This window comes from Phyllostomus discolor, chromosome 1, assembly GCF_004126475.2.
Source record: "Phyllostomus discolor isolate MPI-MPIP mPhyDis1 chromosome 1, mPhyDis1.pri.v3, whole genome shotgun sequence".
NCBI lineage: Eukaryota > Metazoa > Chordata > Mammalia > Chiroptera > Phyllostomidae > Phyllostomus > Phyllostomus discolor.
Genome location: NC_040903.2, coordinates 114,954,820 through 114,970,660, shown reverse-complemented (window position 1 = coordinate 114,970,660; position 15,841 = coordinate 114,954,820).

Genomic DNA, 15,841 nt, shown 5'->3' with positions numbered 1-15,841 from the left:
GCAAGTACTGGCTGTGGCCACCATAGAGGATCTGCTGTGCAGGCACCAACCCCAGAGAGCAGGACTCACTTCGGTAGGGCTCAGGTACCCCCGAAGTTCACCCCTTCAGTGCATTGCTCATGGAGGTGGTTGGGTGGTGTTTCAGTGTGGTCTGTAGCTGTTCATTGGGTGCACTAGCTCTGGAGCCTCCTGGGAGGTGCAAGCCAAGGCGACTTGACAACTGTGCCTTGCCTGAGGCCACCAGGCATGAACTACAAAGTGATATGCAGACAGCTGCTAGTTGCACTGAGCTTGGAGGTGCCTGGTAGAAGCCAAACTACAAAATGAGGCCTCTTGCTGCTAGTGCTAGTACTGGGGCCACCTATGAAGAGACACATGGTATAGAGAGGCCAGATCCTGCTTGTTTCAGAGATTTTAGGAAAGTTGGCAGAATGAGCCAAGACAGGTTGTTGGTATGGAAAAGTCGCTGGAAAGGGCTTGGGTGGGGTCCAAAAATTAGGTGGGGTTGGGTCTCAGGGAATCACCAGGGCAGGGCAGTGTGAGCCAAGTTGATAGAGACTCAGATATGGTACCCACCTGCCAGCTCTGTGGGGAGGGGGCTCAGCATCAACACTGGTTTTACAGTAATAAGTTAGGGATACTTTCTTCCTGGCACTGGAGCCCTGGGCTGGGGGATCTGGAGTGAGGCTGGGACTCTGGGCTCCTCAGGGGGGCCTCCACAGCCAAGATATCCATCCTGACTTTCAGTTGCCACACATGCGTGTGGGACCAGCCTACTCTGCGTATCCATCCTTCCTCCCAGTCTCAATGTGGCTTCTTCTTTATATCCTTAATTATGGGACTTCAGTTCGTCTGAATTTTAGGTAGATCTAAATGATGGTCATTTGTAGGTTAGCTGTAATTTTGATATGGTTGTGGGAGGTTACAAGTACTGTTTCCTTACACCACCATCTTGGTAGAAAATCTATATCTCAGTCTTTAAAACTGCAAAAGTAACCCTTGGAAATAGGGCGAAAAATCAAGCATGTACTTACTACAAAACTTCACTATCTTATACAGTAGTCCCTAGCCACATGTAAATATTTACATTTAAATTTTAATTAATTAAAATTAAATAAAATTTGGACTTCCAGCCAAGACAGATGCTCAGGTAGGTACACATTGCCTCATCACACAACCAAAATAAGGACAACAACAAATTTAAAAACAACAACAAAAAAATAACCAGAACTGCCAAGAAATCAAATGTTATGGAAATCCAACAGCCAAGGAGTTAAAGAAGAAACATTCATGAGACTGGTAGGAGGTGTGGAGATGGGCAGCCAGGGTGCAGAAGACTTGCAGCAAAGTGGCAGCTGGCAGACAAGGTAGTGACTGGTGTAGTGAGTGGTTCTACATCTTTGTGCAGATAAACCAGGAGGAACAACTGGGGAGCAAGACAGACAGCGAAACCCAGGGTTCCAGTGCAGGGAAGTAGAGCTTAAAAACCTCTGACTTGCCCTGGCTGGCGTAGCTCAATGGATTGAGCGTGGGCTGCAAACCAAAGTGTTGCAGGTTCGATTCCCAGTCAGGGCACATGCCTGGGTTGCAGGCCACAGCCCCCAGCAACCACACATTGATGTTTCTCTCTCTCTCTCTTTCTCCCTCCCTTCCCTCTCTAAAAAATAAATAAATAAAATCTTTAAAAAATACCTCTGACTTAAAAAACCTGTGGGGGTTGCATCACCAAGAGAATCTTCCAGCCTCACAGCAGAATTCATTGGAGAGACTCACAGAGCCCTAGAATGTACACAAAACCACCCACCTGGGAATCAGCACCAGAAGGGCCCAATTTGCTTATAGGAACCAGAGGAAGTGACTGAAAGCCAGGTAAGTGCCGAGCAAGCAGCATGGTTACCTCTTGAACCTGTCCCCCATATACAGCACCACAATGCAGTGACATGGGTTGCCCTGCCCTGGCAAATACCTAAGTCTCCACCCCTTACTACATAACAGGTATGCCCACACAAAAATATATAGCCCAAATGAAAGAACAGGTCAAAGGTCCAGAAAAAATACAACTAAGTGATAAAAAGAAAGCCAGCCTATCAGATGCAGAATTCAAATCACTGGTAATCAGGGTGCTCACAGAAATGATTCAGCTTAGTCACAAAATGAAAACACAAATGAAGGCTACCCAAAGTGAAATAAAGCAAAATAATCAGGGAACCAACCGTTAAAAAAAGGAAACCAGGACTCAAATCAATGGTGTGGAGCAGAGGAAAGAAATAAACATTCAACCAGAACAGAATGAAGAAACGAGAATTCAAAAACAATGAGGAGGCTTAGGAACCTCTGGGACAACTTCAAATGTTCCAACATCCAAATCATAGGGGTGCCAGAAGGAGAAGAACAAGAGCAAGAAATGGAAAATTTATTTGAACAAATAATGAAGGAGAACGTCCTCAACCTGGTGAAGGAAATAGACTTCCAGGAAGTCCAGGAAGCTCAGAGTCCCAAAGAAGTTGGACCCAAAGAGGAACACACCAAGGCACATCATCACTAAGTTACCCAAGATGAAAGATAAAGAGAGAACCTTAAAAGCAGCAAGAGGAAAGGAGACAATTGTCTACAAAGGAGTGCCCATAATGCTATCAGCTGATTTCTCAAGAGAAACCTTGCAGGTAAGAAGGGGCTGGAAGGAAGTTTTCAAAGTCATGAAAAGCAAGGACTTATATCCCAGATTAATCTATCTAGCAAAGCTATAATTTAAAATGGAAGGGCAGATCAAGTGTTTCCCATATAAGGTCAAGTTAAAGGAGTTCATCATCACCCAGCCCTTATATGAAATGTTAATAGGACTTATCTAAGTAAAAGAAGAAGATAAAAAATACGAACAGAAAATTATAACAAAGTCACAAGTATCAACAACTTAACCTACAAAATAAAAAACAAAAAGGAATTAAGCAAACAACTAGAATAGGAACAGATTCACAGAAATAGAGATCACATGGAGAGTTACCAGCAGGGAGGGGGAATGGGGAGAATGAAGGAAAATGTACAGAGAATAAGAAACATAAATGGTAGGTACAAAAAGATAGGGAGAGGTTAAGAATAGTATGGGAAATGGAGAAGTCAAAGAACTTTTACGTATGACCCATGCACATGAACTAAGGTTGGGGAATGCTGGTGGGAGGTGGAGTACAAGATGGAGGGGAATAAAGGGGAGAAAAAAGGGGACAACTGTAATAGTATAATCATTAAAAAATATTTTTAAAAAATTAAATTAAAAATTAAGTTCCTCAATTACAGCAGCCACATTTCAAGTGTTCAATAGCTACACGTTGTTGGTGACTGCTGTATATTGGACAGCAGAGGTGTAGCACATTTTCATCATCACAGAAAGTGCTTTGGTAGTGTTGTCATAGAACACTGGAAAATACAGAAGTGTATAGAAAAATAACCTATTATTTATAATATGCTCATCCAATGAAAAGCATAGTTAACATTTTATATCCCTCCCAGTCTCTTTCTAAAAGATTTTTTATTAAATCATGAGTAACATATGAACACACTCTTGTCCTAAAGTAATTAAATATTGGTAAACTGAAATGCCACCTGATCACCACCTACAATCTCAGAGACCTCCCCCGTGGTGACCAAAACAACATGTGTCTTTTCAGATAATTTTTTGCATGCACTTATAAACATGCATGTATCTGTATGGAAATATACAGCAATGTCAGTAATACCACCCCAGCTCAGGGAACTTCCATCTGGTTGAATTCAGTCTCCTCAAGGGCATGTGGAGGGTGTTATCCTGCCATCCATATCCCTCTCAGGGTCTAGGACTCACTCCTCCTCATCTCAAGCTATTGTGGTCCTGGGATATTGTAAGAACAAAATGTCATGTGGGGCAAGTCAGAAAGGAGGACCAAGCACAGTCTCAGTGCAGAGCTGTTAAGTGCTACTCCTACTGGGTGCTCCCAGAACACGGTATCCACTGTAAATCAAGTGGCATCTTTACTCCATAGTGACTGTATGGAGAGCTAGCCTTTGGCCCAGGGCCAGCCTGATGGTGGTACTTGCCCCGGTGAAGTCCAAAAAGTCTGCAGGCATGACTCAGCTCCCACTGCCTCTCACAAAGGGTTTTTGCTGCTTTGATGCCACACTGGAGCAGGGAATCCCTTCTGAGGCTGCCCAGAATCCTGTTGATGACAACAAAATTTTCTCTGAGTAGCACTACAGAATGTATTGTGTTGGTTCCCTCGGACTCAGACCAATACCCTTTCACTGTTTATGTTTTGAATCCTGTCTTAATTCATTAATTGTTAAGCTTTCTTCATTTTAAAATATGCCTTTATAGCTATTAATGTCCTCCTAAGTACCACTTTATAGCATCCCCCAAGTTTTGGTATGTAGTGTTTGCATTGTCATTTAGTTTTAAATATTTTATTACCATGAGATTTCTTCTTTGGTTCATGAATTACTTTGACATGTGCTTTTAAGTTTCCAAATGTGTGTGTTTTTTTTCCTGTGACTTTTGCTTTGTTTTTGATACTAATATCATTGTCAGAGAACATGAACTGTATGATGTTGGTTATTTGATGATTATTAAAATTCATTCTAAGGAATAATATGTAGTTAATTTTTATAAATGTTATATGTGTGAAAAAAATGTTTATTATTGATTGTTGGGTTCATAATTATACATTCATTAGATCAAGCTTGTTAATTTTATTGTTTATATCTTCTATTTTCTCACCAAATATTTTGGGTCTACTTGCTCTATTAGTTTCTTAGAAAGTGTGTTAAAATCTATCATTGTGGGGGACTTCTGCTCAAGATGGAGGTGTAGATAAACACAGCTCACCTACTCGCATGACCACAGCAAAAATTACAACTAGACTACAAAACAAACATCACCCAGAATTATCAGAAAATGGAGTTGTGTGGAAGTCTGACAATCAAGGATTTAAAGAAGCCACATTCATCCTGACAGGTAGGAAGGGTGGAGATGCAGAGATGCACAGAGAAGCGTGGAGAGGCACAGAGACGTGAAATTGGTGGTCCCACATCCACATGTGGTGGATAAAAATTGGGAGGGATACCTTGGGAGTGAGGGATCCCAGCCCAACACCAGACCACCCAGCCCAGGGTTCCAGTGCCAAGAAGGTAAGTCCCATAACCTCTAGCTATAAAAATCAGTGAGGGTTGGGGCAGTGGAAGAAACTGTGGGATTCTCAGGAATCTCTTCTTAAAAGGCCCACGATGGATTTAGAACTTAATGTAGATTCATTCCCTCTAGGATTCAGCATCAGGAAAACAGCTGGAAGGGCACCAATGGCATACAGGGAGAAACTGAAGTGACTGATATCAGGGTGAGTGCCAGGAGACAAGTTTCTCCCGGACAAAATTCCAGAGGCCAGGCAGCTGCATTGTCCCCTCTCTGAGCCATCACCCACACAGCTATAGAGCAGTGACTTGGGTTGCCCTGCCCTGGTGATTACCTCAGGCTGTTCCCCATCCAACCACCAGTTTGCTTTTCTATATTAGGCCATGCTACTGAGACAGGGAGTTAAAGCAGCTCTCCCTAATACACAGAAACAAACACAGGGAGGCTGACAAAATGAGGAGACAAAGAAATATGGCCCAAATGAAAGGACAGAACAAAACTCCAGAAAAAGAACTAAATGAAATGGAGATAAGCAGAGTTCAAAACACTGGTTATTAACATGCTCAAGGAACTCATTGGGTACTTCAACAGCATTAAAAAGGCCCAGGAAGAAATGAAGTTTACTCTAAGTGAAATAAAGAAATATTTACAGGGAGCTAACAGTGGAGAGGATGAAGCTAAGAATTAAATCAATGATTTGGGACATAAGAAAGAAAAAAAATCAATCAAAACAGCAAAAAGAAAAAAAATCCAAAAAATGAGGATAGGCTTAGGAGCCTCTGGGACATCTTCAAACATACCAACATCTGAATTGTAGGGGTGCTGGAAGGAAAAGAGAAAGAGCAAGAAACTGAAAACTTATTTCAAAAAATAATGAAAGAAAACTTCCCTAATTTGGTGAAAGAAATAGGAAGCACAAGGAGTCCCTAACAAGATGGACCCAAAGAGGACCACACCAAGAAACATCATAATTAAAATGTCAAAGGTTAAACATAAAGAGAGAATCTTCAAAGCAGCAAGAGAAAAGAAGAGAGTTACATATAAATGAGTTCCTATAAAACTATCAGCTGATTTCTCAAAAGAAACTTTGCAGGCCAGAAGGGACTGGCAAGAAGTATTCAAAGTGATGAAAAGCAGGGAACTATAACCAAGATTACTTTATCCAGCAAAGCTATCATTTAGAATGGAAGGGCAGATAAGGTGCTTCCCTGATAAGGTCAAGTTAAAGGAGTTCATCATCACCAAGCCCTTATTATATGAAATGTTAAAGGGACTTACTTAAGAAAAAGAAGATCAAAACTGAACATTAAAGTGGCAATAAATTCACATTTATCAACAATTGAATCTAAAAAATAAACTAAGCAAACAAGCAGAACAGAAACAGGATCAAAGACAATGGAGATTATTTAGAGGATTATCAGTTAAGAGGAAGCGGGAGAATGGGAGAAAAGATGCAGAGATTAAAAGTTCAAATTGGCAGGTACAGAATAGACAGGGGATGTTAAGAACAGTACAGGAAATGGAGAAGCCAAAGACCTTATATGCATGACCCATGGACATGAACTAAGAGACAGATTGCTGGAGGGAATGGGGATTACTGGGTGGGAAGGCAAAGAGGAAAAATTGGGACAAACTTAATAAAACAACAATAAAAAATCTATCCTTGTGGATTTCTCAAAATTTTCTCAAAATTTCGTAATTTTGATTACTTTACATTTTATATTTTTGGTCCAGTTCATTAATTTCTGACTTTTATTTTTACTAATTTTTAATTTCTACTCTCTTTGGGTTTATTTTTTTTCTTCCAGTTTCTTGAGTTGAGAACTTAATTAATTTTTTTAACCTTTATTGCTTTTGAGTAAATTCATTGAAGGCTATAGATCTTCTGCATATTGTTTTAGATAAATCTCACAAATTTTACCATGCAATGTTTTCATTCTTTTAAAAAGTTTGTGTTTCAGTCTGAGATGATGAAAAACTTGTAGGGATGATCACAGTTGCATAACAGCATGTACTTAGCACCATTGAACTCTGTAATCAAAAATGATTAAAATTTTATGTTAGGTATATTTCACCACAATAAAAAAGTTTCTAATTCCAGTTTGAATTTCCTCTTTAACTCAAGAGTTTTCATTAAGTGTACTTTAAATTTCTCAAGTGGACAGTTTTGTAGTGGCTAGTGCTGTTGTTTCATCTGGCTATTTTTTTTAATTTTAATTTTTTTTATTTTAATTGTTGTTCAAGTACAGTTTTCTGCCTTTTACTCCCGTCCCAGCCCACTCCCCCAGTGGCTTTTTTTTCCAGCCTAATTTTGTTGTATGTGATTTGTGAAGGTGTTATGGTATGATTTCTTTTTTTAAAATGTTTTATTGATTATGTTATTACAGTTTTCCCAATTTCCCCTCTTTATCCCACCTTCACCCTACACCCTGCAACCCTCCAGCATTCCTCTCCCCTTAGTTCATGTTCATGGGTAATACAAGTTCTTTGAATTCTCTGTTTCCTATATCGTTGTTAACCTCTTCCCATCTATTTTATGCCTACCAATTATGCTTCTTATTCCCTGTATCTTTCCCCCCATTCTTCCCCTTCCCCTCCCCACTGATAACCCTCCATGTGATGTCCATTTCTCTTATTCTGTTCCTGTTCTACTTGTTTGCTTAGTATTTGTTTTCACTATTGTTTGTTGTTGTTGTTGTTTTAGGTTCATTTTGTTGATAGTTGTGAGTTTGTTGTCATTTTACTGTTCATAGTTTTTTATCTTCTTCAATTTCTTAAGTAAGTCCCTTTAACATTTCGTATATTAAGGGCTTGGTGATGATGAACTCCTTTAACTTGACCTTATATGGGAAACACTTGATCTGCCCTTCCATTCTAAATTATAGCTTTGCTAGATAGATTAATCTGGGATATAAGTCCTTGCTTTTCATGACTTTGAAGACTTCCTTCCAGCCCCTTCTTACCTGCAAGGTTTCTCTTGAGAAATCAGCTGATAGCATTATGGGCGCTCCTTTGTAGACAATTGTCTCCTTTCCTCTTGCTGCTTTTAAGGTTCTCTCTTTATCTTTCATCTTGGGTAACTTAGTGATGATGTGCCTTGGTGTGTTCCTCTTTGGGTCCAACTTCTTTGGGACTCTGAGCTTCCTGGACTTCCTGGAAGTCTATTTCCTTCACCAGGTTGAGGACGTTCTCCTTCATTATTTGTTCAAATAAATTTTCCATTTCTTGCTCTTGTTCTTCTCCTTCTGGCACCCCTATGATTTGGATGTTGGAACATTTGAAGTTGTCCCAGAGGTTCCTAAGCCTCCTCATTTTTTTTGAATTCTTGTTTCTTCATTCTGTTCTGGTTGAATGTTTATTTCTTTCCTCTGCTCCACACCATTGACTTGAGTCCTGGTTTCCTTTTTTTAACTGTTGGTTCCCTGATTATTTTGCTTTATTTCACTTTGGGTAGCCTTCATTTGTGTTTTCATTTTGTGACTAAGCCGAATCAGTTCTGTGAGCATCTTGGTTACCAGGGTTTTGAACTCTCCATCAAATAGGTTGGCTATCTCCTCATTGCTTAGCTCTCTTTCTGGAGCTTTGATCTGTTCTTTCATTTGGGCCATATATTTTTGTGGCACACCTGTTAAGTTATAAGGGGGTGGGGCCCTAGGTATTCATCCAGGCAGGGCAACCCTCTTTGCTGCATTGTGGTGCTGTCTGTGGGGGAGCGGTCAGAGAGGGAACAATGTGGCTTGCTTACTGGGCTCTAACCCACTTTCCAACAAACTCTCGTGTGAGATTGGGAGTTTTTCCCACCACGGCAACCCCCAACATAGTGCATAGTCAGCTATCAGTCTCAGTTTCCCATTCAGCCAGGCCCGCCCATGCAGTCTGCTGCCTTGCTGGGGGCTCTCTCCCTCCACCCTTCTACCCCAGCTCGCTCCTACTGGTCTGGTTGATGGTTTTTTTAATTCCTTGGTTGTCAGAGTTCCATGTAGTTTGATTTTCTGGCACTTCTGATTGTTTATTGTTTTTAGATTTGTTGTTATTCTCCTTCTGGTTGTGCGAGGAGGCAAAGGGTTTCTACTTACTCCTTCATCTTGGCCGGAACTTCCTGATTTCTGTTTCTTTAGCTTTACCAATTTCTCTTGTGGCCTAAAAACGTTTTATTTGGGGGGAAATGTCATGTGTACTTAAAGAAAATATGCTCTTTTCAATGATTGGGTAAAATGTTTTAGTTCATGTTTTCTACCAAGCTACTTAATTATTATCAAACCACCCACATCCTTATTTTCTATTTATCTGATCTTCTGAAAGATGTGTCAAAAATCTCCCACTTTTATTGTAGATTTGTTTTCTTATACTTCTGTCAAAGTGATATTAGTAGATGCATAAATGTTTATGCTTATTATGTCTTCTTGGTGAACTACATAATCTATTAATATGAAATAGTATCCTTGTTCTTTTTAATGCATTTTGTCTTTCATTTTATTCTTTCACATATTCATATTGCAATTCCTTTTTAAAAATTATATGCCTAATATCTGTTTCTACTATTAAAATTTATTTATTTTCTTTCCTCTTATGTACACTTTTTAAACTTTTTTATTTTTAAAGATTTTATTTCTTTATTTTTAAAGAGAAAAGAAAGAAGGGAGAAAGAGAGGGAAACATCAAAGTGTGGTTGCCTCTCACACACCCCCTTCTGGGAACCTGGCCTTCAACCCAGGCATGTGCCCTGACTGGGAGTCAAACGGACAACCCTTTGGTTTGCAGGCTGGCACTCAATCCACTGTGCCACACCAGGCAGGACTAATTTAGTCGTATTTCTGATGGCTTCTGTATTAGCTGAGGTTCAATCAGAAGCACATCCCACTAGAGGGAACATCCCACTAGAAAGCAAAGTTTCTATCTGTCTATCCCTCCATCTGCCATCTATCCATCTACCTATGTATCTTTTATCTATCTATCTGTCTATCTATCTATCTATCTATCTATCTATCTATAGATTTGTTCCAGGGCTTTGCCCTTCCATGTGGTGGAAGCTAGTTAAACATGCTTTATAAGGCTGTTGCCTTTGCATTTGCAGCTGGATCTTAAAGTCAACAGGCAGGCTGGGTGGAAAGGAAGATGGATGTAAAATGGGGGAGAGCAAGGACCACCTGAAACCCAAGAGCACAAGCTGAGACCCACAAGGACAGATTGGAATTATCTCCACCCAGATGATGTGGGTGTCCTGCAGAATCTGGTTCTCTGCCTCACAAAGCTAAGCACACACATGTGGCTCAGGAGTTGGAGGAGCTAAAGGAGCATTCAGGGGGAGGTGGAGCAGCTGCGGGCCCTGCTGCTGCCCCACACCGAGGATGCAAGCCAGCTGGACAGCAGCACCACCTGTGAGCTACAAAACGGCTGCTGCTGCTCTCCCGCCCTTCATGTCTCCCTCCAGAACCTCTCCTTTGGGCACCCTAACTGGAAACGTATGGGAATTTCAGCCTAGTAGCCTCGTTGACACATTGGAAAGCCACCAGTGCTTCTTCCTGGTGATTTTGTAACAGTTTATATTTTCCACTGAGAGAATACAAAGGTAATTCAGTCTTTGCTTTAGCACATTTGATCAAAATTTATTTTCCAATATTTCCAGGTGAGATTCATAAAACATGGGACTTCACATAAATGGACTTGGCGTTTGATACCATTATAGTTTTGTGTCTCACAGATGCTGGGATCCTGCTAAATTCTATTTCATGTGATTCCTACTCAAAAAGAAAAAGGAATCAATAAATAACACTTAATCAATAATCTGTCTTGAAAACTGTACTTGAACAACAATTAAAATTTTAAAATTATTTAAAATATCTGTCTGGGTATAGAATTCCAGGTTTGAGACCATTTTGTCTTAGTATTTGGAAGGTATTGCACTATTTTGTATATCTGATGGTCCTCACAGGAGAGGATATTGGCATTAAGTAAGCTACAGTGAGAACTAAGTCCTCTCCTTACAGTTTTGTACCTCTGAGGATGGAAAGAATGTTCCACAGACTAGCTTTTGGCTCCATACATCTCAAACCTGTTTTTTCTCCACTACTCACATACATAATTTCCAAATGCCATAGAACAAGTTCATTGTAGGATACAACGTTTGGTCTTGCCCTTTCAGGTCACAGCGTCTGGTAGGTCAGCCCGGTGGCTGATGGCAGTATTCCCAAACACCGTTTTTACCATTACATGACTCTATAAAGAAGTGACTGAAAACCACATAAACATTTGTCACTGAACTAAAACTAAATGTATCACCAGCTCAATATATTCCTTTTGTGTGTGTGAATTGTCTAATTTGTTCATTACACTAACTCTCTAAGTGATTTGATAAATTAAGAGTACTATTATTATCCTTTCGGTATCTTTTTTTTTTTTTTACAGAGGAGAAAACTGAACCTTAGGCAGTCATAAGTTCAGGGTTTTTTAATAACAAAAAAATGTTATTGATTTATTTTTAGAAAGAGGGAAAGGAGGGAGAAAGAGAAGGAGAGAAACATCAATGTGCAAGAGATACATTAATTGGTTGCTTCTCATTGATCGGTTGCCTCTTGTACACCTGGGACCTGGCCCACAACCCAGGCATGTGCCCTGACTGGGGATCAAACCTGTGACCTTTCGGTTCACAGGCCAGTGCTCAATCCACTGAACCACACCAGCCAATATTTTTTAAAGATCATTTTTTAAAAATAATTTTTTATTTTTCAACTACAGTTGCCACACAATATTATATTAGTTTCAGGTGTACACCCTAGTAATTAGACATTGTACTCGTGTAACCTACTAAGTGATCATCCCAATAAACCTTATACCCATCTGACACCATACACAGTAGTTCAAATATCATTGACTATATTCTTATCTGATCCCAAATATGCCTGCAGTCCCTCTCACACCAACTGACATAAGAATTGTGACTGCCTAATAGAATGTGGCAGAAGGGACATGTGGCTTCTGATATTGGGTCTCAAGAGGCTTTGCGCTCCCTCTTTTATTCTGTGGGAACCCTCTGCTCACATGTTTTGAAGAAGCCTGCCTGACCTCCTGCAGGATGAGAGGCCACATAGAAGGGAACACAGGGGCCCCAGCCAGCAGCCATCACCGACTGCCATGCAGTTTTGAGGACATGCTGGACTCTCCTGCCCTAGTGGGGCTGTCAGCTGACAGCAGCCACATGAGTGATCCCAGACAACATCAACAGAACTGTCCAGATCACCAGCTACAAGATTGTGAGAAATAATAAATTATTTTTGTCTTTAATCACTAAGTTTTGGAGTAGTTTGCCATGGGGCAATAGATAACAACACTTGCAAATCACATATAACTGGATTTTCAAAAACCCAGTCTCAATGCTTTCTTTTCCATTGATAACAACTTACTCATAATGTATTGCCTCTTCCTAACTCCTTATTTTGAGCTTCCTATCTGCCATGTTTTTGTGTCCTCCTATTTCTTGCCTTTTATTAGACAGGTCAAGTTCCATTTATTGTGAGAAATAATGTGCTCACCTGCTCCCATGACCACATAAAAATTACAACTAAAATACAGAACAATAAACCTGGAGAACTAGCTGAAGACTTGCTAAACAGAGCTCCTGTAAATAAGGATATAAAGAAGAAGCCACACTGAGACTGGTAAGAGAAGTGGTGATACGAAAAGGGTTCCCCCCAGTGCCCACAATTGGAGAATCAGGAAGGATATCTCAGCTGCAGAGGTCCTCCCTGGGATCTCAGCCTCACACTGGCCTCCCCAGCCCAGGGGTCCAGTGCCAGGAAGAGGAGTCCCCATGACAGGCAGCTGTGAAAATCAGCAGGGATTCTACCTGGGTGACACAGAGGGCTGCTAGGGAGTCAGACAGCTTCTTAAATGGCACACCCAGACACACAAACACTCATCTAAGCTCCAGCAAAGGGATAGCAGCTCAAAAGGCACAAGAGACATATGAGGAGAAACTGTATCGTGCGGCTTTGGGATGAAGACCACCACATGTTCAGCCCTACACACACAGGTAGGCATCAAATCTGAATCTGCGTTAGCCTGCTGAATACTGTTAACTTCACCCTGGTGACTCCCTGAGACATTGGAATCCTACTCATGCCCTGCCCTTGCCTATTTCAGTGGCTATGTCTACAGGTGCCAAAAACCTATGACCTATGCCACAAACTTTTAAAAAATTCTCCAAGGTTTGCAGGCCTCAGGCATGCAATGACTAGCCTTGCATATCCTGTACCTTTTGCTAAGCAGCCCCAGATCAACACAAGTGGCAGCTAGTCTTGGGTCACAGCCTGGTATTTCCTATGTGACTCCAGGCCCAGCACAGGGAGCTACCAACTGCAGATTGCTCTGTAGCTCCAGTGAGGTGACCCTGGGCTGGGCAAAGGCTGAGGTTGACCTCATCATGCACTGGGACCTCTCAGGAGAGGCCCCAGAACCAACACACTGGGTGGCCAGCTTTAGACCACAAAAAAGCACCACTTGATTAATTTCAAAAATGGCACTTCTAAGGGGTGAATCTTGGCAGGTGCCAAAACCCTGCCAGGGCAGGCACTCCTGGTCCAGGAGACCAGCCCCTGCTACTGTCATGGCTGATCTTCACAGCTAGTCAGTTTGAGGGTCTACCCTACCCACTAGCATGCAAAGAGCAACCAAGGCTCAACTACAACAGGAGAACAGACACATCTCACACAAAGCACACTTTTGGAGCACCTGGTTCAGGTGACTGGGGAGACTGCACCACTGGGCCCCAAAGGACACTTACCGTGTCAAGGCCAGAAATGTAGCAAATCTACCTAATACATAGAAACAAACATGTCCCAAATGAAAGAACAAAAGCAAACTCCAGAAGAAGAACTAAATGAAATGGAAGCGAGCACTCTATCAAATACAGAGTTTAAAATACTGGTTATAAGGGTGCTCAACAAACTTAGGGGAGAATAGATAGATTTAGTGAGAACTTTTACAGAGAGGAATGGTAAAAAAAAAAGGACATAGAAATTGTAAAAAGGAACCACTCAGAAATGAACAATACAACAACCTAAAAGAAGGCTACACTAGAAGGAATCAACAGTACTTCTGTAAGAAAAAGAAGGGGATCCCTGGCTGGTATGGCTCAGTGGATTGAGTGCTGACCTGTGAACCAAAGGGTGGCCAGTTTAAATCCCAGTCAAGGCATATGCCTGGGTTGCAGGCCAGGTCCCCAGTACGGGGCATGTGAGAAGCAGCAACCACATATTGATGTTTCTCTTCCTCTCTTTCTCCCTCCCTCCCCTCTGACTGAAAATACATAAATAAAATCTTTTTAAAAAAGAAAAAGAAGGGTAAATAAAACAAATATAAATAATAAAATGACAATAAATACATACCCCTCAATAATAATTTTAAATGTAAATGGATTAAATACTCCAATCAAAACATGTAAGGTGGCTTATAGATAAGAAAGCAGCAACTATATGTATGCTGTCTACAAGAGACCCACTTCAGATTGAAAGACAGACTAAAGTAAAGGGAGGGAAAAAGATATTTTATGCAAATATAAACAAAAAGAACAGCTGAGGCAGCAATACTTACATCAGACAAAATAGACTTTTTAAAAAGACTATAGTAAGACAAATAAGGACATTTCCTAATAATAAAAGTATCAATCCAACAAGAAGATATAACTCTTGTAAACATTTATGCACCCAACATAGGAGCACCTAAATTTATTGCAATTTAAAGCAATTATTGATGGACATAAAGCAAGAGACAGACACTAATACAGGAAGAGTAGGGGACTTAAACACCCCATTGACATCAATGGGTAGATCTTTCGGACAAATAAAAAGAATCAACATTAAAACAGCAACCATAAATGACAAATTAGACCAGATTGATTTAATTTATATTTTTAGAGCATTTCAGCCTAAAGCAGCAGAAAATACATTCTTTTCAAGTGCACATAGAACATTTTCCAGAATAGACAATATGTTAAGCCACAAAACAAGTGTCAATAAATTTAAGAAGATTGAAATCATACCAAACATTCTTTCTGAACACAATGGTATAAAACTAGAAATCAATTATGAAAAGAAAACTGAGCCCTGGCTGGTGTGGCTCAGTGGGTTGAGTGCCAACCTGTGAGCCAGGAGGTCATTGGTTTGATTCCCAGTCAGGACACATGCCAGGGTTGTGGGCCAGGTCCCTGTAGGGGGCCCACGAAAGGCAACCACACTTGGATATTTCTCTTTCCCCCCCTCTTCTCCTCTACTTTTTCTTCCCCACTTCCCTCTCTCTAAAGTTAAATAAACTTTTTTTAAAAACTGGAAAACACATGGAGCCTAAATAATATGCTACTAAACAATGAATGTGTTAACAACAAGATGAAAGAAGAAATCAAAAGATACCTTGAAACAAATAAAGATGAAAATACAATGACCCCAAATCTCTGGGACACAACCAAAGCAGTCCTAGGAGGAAAATGCATAATAATACAAGCCTACCTCAAGAAACCAGAAAAATCAAGTAAATAATCTAATCTCACACCTAAAGGAATGGGAAAAACAAACAAACAAACAAAGCCCAAAAGGAGCAAATGAAGGAAATAATAAAGATTAGCATGGAAATAAACATAATATAATCCTAAAAACAATACAATAGATCAATGAAATCAAGAGCTAGTTCTCTGAA